We start from the raw sequence: 8598 nt of genomic DNA, 5'->3' as shown, positions 1-8598 counted from the left end.
TGGGGCCTTAGGGGAAATAATAAATTGGGCCCTTTTAAAAAAATTATAAAATATAATACAATAAGATAAAATCATATACTAGTAATTTCATTAAAATAATTCGTTTTATATATTAAGCAAATAAGATATTTTCTAATAAAATTAAAAAAAATATACTTTTCATTCAATCTAATCCTATGTTATCAAAAAAGGAATTAGGGGAGAAGCTAAATATAAGGTTGACTTAATGACTTTATTAGTTAAAAAAAATTAAGAATGAAAATATTACAAGAAAGAAGAGGAATGAGGGAGAATTATACCTACAACAACGGTAGATCTGACAAATTGAGGATGTGAGGCTCTCAATCTCTCAAATATAAAGTAAAAATTAGTAACTTCAATTGATTAATGTTAATGAATGATGAATTATGTATTGCTAAAATCAAATTTGGCCTTATTTAATTTGTAGAAAATTTCTCCCATTGCTATGATTATAGGAAAATAAAGAAGGTTGAATACTAGTAACGGTTGATTTTTTTTTAGGAAAATTGAAATTCTTTTTTAATTTTAATGATAGGAGTTGGAATTTGAGAATTATAGGAGGTTTGGAGAAGTCAATGAGTTGAAGATAAAATATTTATGGCTAAGAATTGAAAAACCTTTGCATTTAATTGTTTTATTTTAGTTTTATTTTTTTTTCAACATTAAAAGCTGAATAAATAATACTTTTGGAGCTCCTTTTAGCCTTGGGCCTTAGGCGGCTGCACCTCAAAACAAGCCCCAAGGCCGGCCCTGATTTTAAAGATGGTTTTATTGTTGCCCTTTCCAATTTGGCAGATACTCGATTCTTTTGTCTATTTTTGTCTACTGCTTTGGACCATTTAGGGCTGATTTCTTATCGTGTTAAGTGCTTTGCAATCACTTCAAAAATGTATGTTTGAGTTGTGACAGAATAAGTTGTCAATGTGTCATAATATTATATTGAAGTTAAGCTTGAAGTCTTTGTCTTGTCGATGAAATTTGTCATTCTCCAATTACGACTAGTATTTGTTGTGTTTTTTTATCCCATTTATAAAATAAATTAATAAATTTTTCATTAAAAAAATTAAAAGCGAGCTTTGCAATGGAAGCCTTAAAATTTTAATATTATATTATATTAAGAGATATGGTAAAGAAGAATAAAGTTGTTTCACCAACACTAATGGAGTATGGAGCTTCTAGGTTTTTTTTTTTTTTTTTGTCAAAAGGAACCGCAATGAAATAAAGATCTCAAAATACTCCTAAAATTATGCCTTTCTATCAGCTTTGATAACTTTGTTTAAGCAGATAATCTTCTTCTTATATTATTTGAATCATGAAAATTATATGGGCCACACCCCCAAGGTGGATATTTGAGCTGTCCATCGTGAATTTAGAGTTGGCAAGCGGCTGAATTTGTTGGATTTGGCTTTTGTTTGATTGAGATTTTGTTTTGGTTTAAATTTTTTTGGGTTTGGATTTTTTGAGTAAAAGTTTTTTAGATTTAGGTTGTATCGAGTTGATCACGTTTTGAGGAATTTAAATAATTTTTAAAATTTTAAATTATAAATATTTTAATTTTGAATGTAATAATTTATTTTATTTTTATACAATAATAATATGATTTAAATTTGTTTTATAAAAAATATAAATTATATATCTAATAAAGTTCTTTTATATAAAAGAATTAAAATGTTTATTATATTTAATATTTATTATTCTATAATATTATATGAAATTTATTAGAGATAGTGGAATAATTTTTTATCTTTACTCTTAAATTTATTAATCTAATAGTTATATTTTAAAATGTTTATTCTCAAACTCAAATGTGTTATATTAAACCCAAACCCAAATAAAATATTCATTATTACACAAACTCAAAATAAAATAACTATAGTCAAAATCTCATGTTCGAAATAAAAATAAATTAAACTCAGTATCCAAAATCTAATTTAATAAAAATAATAATTTATTAGGTTATTAATTTTTTAATAATATTTTATGTATTGTTAGTTATAAACATGTATTTTAATATACAAAACTACTCATAACTATTGATGCTATATGTAATAACCAAATTTGCCCGGCCCATAAATGAATAAATAAAAACAAAAACATAAATTAAAAAATAATAAAGTTTATACAGTCCATGTACAAAGCCGAAAACTCATTTACATTTACAGCCCATTCCCGTTTACATTTGCACCCAAAGGCCTAAAACCCTTAGCCCAGATACCTAAAACTACCGAGTGCCCAATTACACCCAAGCCCGTATGCTACCCAAAATACATAGGGCCCAAGGGGTCCAATCTGTTAACGGAAGACAGAGAGGCCTAGGGTTTCAGAAACCCTAGGCGCCGCAACCATCCCAAGCGTCACGCCCTTTAGTCCCGCGCCGTTTCAGTAGGCTTCATCGGCGCCGTGACTCCGGCCTCGTATCACGCCGCAATCAACGGGTGAATCAACGTTAGCGAATTCACTGATGGATTTTTTTTCGTCGGTACCTGTAAGAAGGAAAGAGTCACAACAGCAAAAGAAATAAACAAGGAAAGTAATCAAAAGAATCTTTCCTAAAATGTAACAGAGGGTTATAAAAACCCTTTTTGTTCCAATTTGTAGACACGTTTTTTTTTATAGAGAGATTGAATAAAACAGAATACCCTTTTATACAGAAAAGAGAATCACAGTCGATCGAGGAACACATAGGTGAATATTTTTCCTTTTCTGAATATATATATAGATATTGTAACAACAAAGAATAAAATGGAAAAGGGGAACCCACCGTTTTTATTCGTGTCGGAAAAGGGAATTTTTCCAATTCCCGACCACTGTACGTGGTGGCGTTGGCTGGGGCGCGTGAGCACTTGAAAGCCCCAAACCGAGTCTCGATAGAACTCCGAAGGCCGGCCTCAGATCCTCTTCAGAGGATTTCTTTTTTTTTTTAAACTGGGTTTCAAAATGCATTTAAGTTTAATGTTTGGCTTTTATAGCCTTATAAGAATGACGTCGTTTAGCTTAAAACGATAAGCTTCAAAATGACGTCATCTCAGGGCCAGGATCCGCGTGTTGACCCGTGACCCGGGAAGGATCCGCGTGTTTTCGTTTAAAGGGCTAATTGCCCAATTGGTCCTGCCTTATTTTTAATATTTATGAATTCATTTTATTTTTATTATGATTAGACCGAGCCTTTTATAATAGTTTCAATTTAGTCCTAGTTGCTATAGTAAGGCTTTATCTTAAACGGTGTCATTTTAGGGATTAGGGCCAATTGCCCAGTGAGTTCCTCAGTTTTGAATGCATATTTCAATTAAGTCCAAATTTTTATTTATTTATAGTTAACCCTAGTTTTAAATTAAATTCAATTTTAGTCCCTTTTTAGATATATTTAATTTTTTTAAATATTATATGTATTATTTAAACATTAGCTATATGAAAAATAATATATATCATTTATAATATTATATACATTTTTATAAATTTTACTATATGTTATGTTTTTATTATATATATTATTTATTCTATTATATTCACATTTTATTATATGTTATATATTTTTACTATATATATTATTTATTTTATTATATTTCACTTATTCTATTATTTTTATTATTTTTTATATTATTTATATTATTTATCACATAGTTTATATCATTATATATTTTGTTTATAAAATTTATTATATGTTATATATTTAACCATATATTATTTCCTTACATTATTATCATTTTATTATGAAATATATATTTTTAAATATTTTTGAATTTCGTTACTAAATAAATATGTGTAATATCAATATTTAGCATATTATTTTTTAATATATTTAAGTTATTATATCCTATAATATAATATATATTAATTTTTTATTAAAAAGATTGTACTTATCATTCTTATATTATTTCTAAATATCTTTATTTTAATTTTAGTTAATTTATATTTTTATACGATCAAAATTTGCATATCTATTTTTTTTTAGTATTGTTTTAGTAAGTTAAATTTTATAGATTTATTTATTACTTTATGTTATTGTTTTTATATATTTGCATGAAAATTAATTATCAAGTTACATTTGCATAAAATATTATCACATATATATTATGCAATTTATATTGTTGTATTCATTACACTCTATGTTATATTTAATATGTAACAATAATGCATGTATATTTTATATTATCTATGGTCACATATGCATAAAAAGATGATGTATATTGTGTAATTTATGCTATTACTCATCATCTTTATTATATTTGCATAGAATGTTAAAATAGGTATCATGTAGGTTAATATTGATCCTTTGTAACAAGTTAAATGCATCATCACTTTAAAGATTTTTTATATTTCATTCGATCCAAAAAGATTTTTTTTAAAAAAAGGCAATATTTTTGGTATTTAGGAATTCTGGAGGTAGTGCCCTAACATGCTGGGTTGCGATTTTCCGTTTGTCTAAATACCTAAAATATCCTTCTAAATAAGTTTTGAAAATCACAAGATGATTTTAGTTACGAAAGTTTAAAAATATCGTGTCCAATCATGCTGGATATAATGTTTATATTCTTTCGAAGCCAAAGAATCTTGATTCTTTTTTAACTCAAATTATTACGGTTTTAAAGAGATCTTATTTCTAAATTCTTTCAAACTTTTGACATTAAGACAAAATTATTCAATTTGGTACCAATTTTGGGGCGTTACGAGGGTGCTAATTCTTCCTCGTGCGTAACCGACTTCCGAACCTATTTTCTCGTAATTTCGTAGACCAAAACGTTTTATAAAGTGATCCAATCACACTTTAAAAGGTTGGTGGCGACTCTCGTATTTAAAATACCCTCTCTGTCTTTAAAAATCCCATTTTTTTTAAAAAGGGAGGTTTCGACAGCTTGGCGACTCCACTGGGGACAATAAGAGAGTCAAGCCAAGAAATTGATTATTTCCTGTCTTAATGTCGGAAGTTTGGAAAATTTAAAAAAATGATCTTTTTTTCATGTGTTTGCTGCATATGTTTGTTATCCTGTTGCCATACATTGCATTTGAATGACCATTGTGGTCGCACCGTTAAGTGGGAGTGAGAAGCTACACTTTTGTGAGGTTTTCACCTCCGTATGAGCTAGTGGATTACTTCCGGGATACTGTACTTATGTCTTCGTGAGATTTTCATCTCCGCATGGCCATAGGGAAATGTGTTCCCCTGAACTGAACTTGGTCTGTATGAGCCTATAATGGGTGAGGACCAAGGAATCTGCTGGTTCAGGTACTCTTGCTTTAGGACTAAAACTCATATAGTGAACTTTAAGTGCTTACCCTAGGGAAAATAGTGATAGCCTTTAGTAAGATACCCTCGTAAGTACTTGTTTATCATTTCTTATATATATGATACTGATCTATTTTATTTTGCTATCATTGCATGTCATTCAACATTCAAAGATATCGATTCACGATTCGATTTCTGAGTTAGAAAGTTTTGTAATAGGGAACGAATATCTTGATAAAGTGGAGGACAATGCCTCTGTCTGTACCTGGTCAGAGAAAACCCAGTTAGAGAAAAGAGATAGTGTCACTGAGGGGCATACATTAGAGTTATGGGACTTCACCCGTATTAATTCAACGCAGAATGAGTTTCAGGAGTTGAGAGACATTTGTGCCCAATGGGATGACGAGGCTAAGCAGCTTTTCTATCAGAATTATGGAGACCTTCCCTATTTTCTAGACGTCAAAGTAGATAGGCACTTGTTTCGAGCTATGGTACAGTTCTGGAACCCTGCTTATAGTTGCTTTACATTTGGTGATGTTGATCTTGTACCTACTTTGGAGGAGTATACGACTTTACTGCATTGCCCGAGGATTCAGGGTCACAAGGCTTATGTTAGGCCTGCTAGTCTTCCAACTTTTGCAAAGAAGTTAGTGATGATTACTGGGATGAGTGAGCAGTAGGCTATAGCTCGTGTGCAGTAAAAAGATGATAGTAAGTGCGTTCCATGGGCCATTTTGAGGGATTTGATATCAACACATCCAGACGTAAAGAAAAGGGTCGACGTCCTAGCTTTGAGTATTTACGGCATGATGATTTTCCCAAAGGCGTTGGGGCACATAAATGAGGCAGTTGCAGATTTGTTCGATTGTGTTGGTAAGCAGAATACACCGGTACCAGCAATCCTAGCTGAGACATTTAGATATTTGAGTGCATGTCGGAGGGCCGGCGAGGGAAGATTTATTGGATGTGCGCAATTGTTGCTAGTCTGGCTCCATAGCCACTTCTGGAAGCTTGATAAGGTTTCTTGCAGAGTATTCTTTGAGGGTTATTCTCCCTTAAAGGAAGCAGTAGACATGCCTAGGAGAGATAACATTTCAGAGGAGAGGTGGATAGACATTCTTCAGAATCTTCAAGAGGAAGATATTATGTGGAAGGCTCCTTGGTTGGTTCCTAGTGAAGTCCTTTACCGCTGTGGCAATTTTGATTGGGTCCCTTTGCCAGGAATTTGGGGAGTTGTTGGATATGCACCATTGCTTATTCTAAGCCAATATCGAGCAAGGCAGTTCATACCGGCTACACAGGGTTAGCTCAGAGTGATTTTTCTTATAAAGGAGATCACTATAAGAAGAGGATGCGAGAGATTTCTGAGGCTTGGAAGAAGCCTTTCTGTATGAAGATCTTGATCGAAGGCTCGATGTCAACCTTTGAGTATAAAGGATGGTTTAGTAGAAGAGTCAATGATAATGTCCCTAGGCCGATTTTGGGGGTGGCTTGATCATTAGAGGAGAGCTTACGAGTGATTCCATCAGAGTTAGAGGTTATGAAGCAAGAGTTTGAGAGAAAGAATTCAGAGCTTGAAAAGAGGATTGAGAAGCTCGAAGAGGAAAAAATGTGCTTGAGTCTCGACGTCGATGTTCAAAAGATGTAAGTCGAGAAGGTGAAAAAGGAAAAGAGAAAGATCGAGGAAGATAGAGATGATTTAAAGACGCACTACAAGAAGGCCCAGGTAATGTTGAAAAGGGTCGAATTAGGGAGATCTTTAGAGCAGTGGCAGTAAGAGATGCAAGAAGAAAGAGCCAAAGCCGAGTATTGGGAGAAGAAGTTCCAAGAAAGGCAGTCGCGTAATCAAGCCCTAGAGAAGGAAAATCAAGAATTAAAAACCAAGGTGGCTGAACTTGGACGGTCTCTTCATCTTCAACGAAGTCGTAGCTCCGCGGTCGAGATAAAAGAATTGGAGAGCCAGCTTGAAAGTTTGGAGTCAGCTTTGCATAATAGTAGGCTTCGAATCGAGCAGCTTAAGGCACGAGAGGGACATTGGAAAGGAGAATTCCACCAATCTCAAAGACGAGTTAGAGATAGAGATCATGTTATGGAAGAGGCCTTAGTTCGGATTCGAGAGGTTGCTGAACACTTGCAGGATTTGGCAACACAAGCTAGAACGCTGAGTATAATATATGAGTCATCGTCAAATAAAGGACGAGAGTTAGCATTGTTATTAGATAGGGTTAAGACTCTAGGCCTACGGGCGAAAGCGTATTTGTAATCCGTTTTATGAAAAGATTTTTGTTCCTTAAATACATTTTCTAAAATGAAACTGAATCAGAATCGACATCTTTTGCATTTATGCATTTGCATCTCATCACATCATATGCATTCAAGTTTGTAGAAAGACCCTAATTAGTTAAAATTATTAGGGAGAAAGAGAGTAAGAGAAAGAAAATCTGGAAATCACACATTCCTACGGAACTTGTACAAAAACTAAGAACATGGACCAAAGATTTGAACAGCTACAGAAGGACATGCAGGACCAATTGCAAGAGCTATTGGCAAAAATGCAAAACGACATGAGGGAGCAAATGTTGGAGGCTCAAAGGAACATGATGGCTGAGATAGCTCAATTACTGAGGGCCACTGATAAGGGAAAAGCTCCCATGACAATTACTGGCGAGGATGGTGAGGATCATCCTCCAGGTTTCACCCCACCCCATATGTCTACACAAACCGAGGCACTTCCTAGGAGGTCATCTATCACTATAAGGCCCCAACAAGGGTCGGTCGATACTGGGATCCCCATAAATTTCCCAACTGGCTCAGGATTCAATTTGGGTGACAATCCTACAAATCCTGTCATTCTTGACTTAGACATGGCTGAAAAAGAAGATCTAAGAACTGAGGCTGCAAGACAGTTAGAAGAACGCTGCAAATGGTTGGAGGAAAAATTCAAGGCTTTAGAGAATACTGATGGGCATCATAGAGTTGATGCCAAAGATCTAAGCTTGGTCCCAGACTTGGTGCTCCCTCACAAATTCAAGATGCCAGAATTTGAGAAGTATAATGGGATTACTTGCCCAGAAGCCTACATTACGATGTTCTGTAGGAGGATGACTAGGTATGTGAATAATGATCAACTATTGATCCACTATTTCCAAGATAGTTTAATTGGAGCATCAGCCAAGTGGTATAATCAACTGAGCCGAGCCAGAATAAGTTCATGGAGGGATCTTGCACAGGCCTTCATGCAGCAGTACAATCATGTGTTTGACATGACTCTGGATAGGATCACGCTGCAAAACATGGAAAAAAAGCCTAATGAAAATTTTAGGCAATATGCACAGAGATGGAGAGAGGTGGCA

At 33.5% G+C, this 8598-nt stretch overlaps 1 long non-coding RNA gene across 1 annotated transcript; it reads right to left on the bottom strand.

The window, feature by feature from the left end:
* Nucleotides 1–2121: 2121 nt before the first annotated feature.
* Nucleotides 2122–2940, bottom strand: LOC121209897 (uncharacterized). Its single transcript, XR_005905062.1, has 2 exons — nt 2783–2940; nt 2122–2504 (listed from the first exon to the last, which is right to left on the bottom strand). It is a non-coding gene; the product is annotated as an uncharacterized lncRNA (long non-coding RNA).
* Between the last annotated feature and the right edge of the window lie 5658 nt (nt 2941–8598).

Source organism: Gossypium hirsutum, chromosome A11 (genome assembly GCF_007990345.1).
Source record: "Gossypium hirsutum isolate 1008001.06 chromosome A11, Gossypium_hirsutum_v2.1, whole genome shotgun sequence".
Taxonomy (NCBI): Eukaryota; Viridiplantae; Streptophyta; class Magnoliopsida; order Malvales; family Malvaceae; genus Gossypium; species Gossypium hirsutum.
This window is presented reverse-complemented; position numbering and strand designations above follow the sequence as displayed.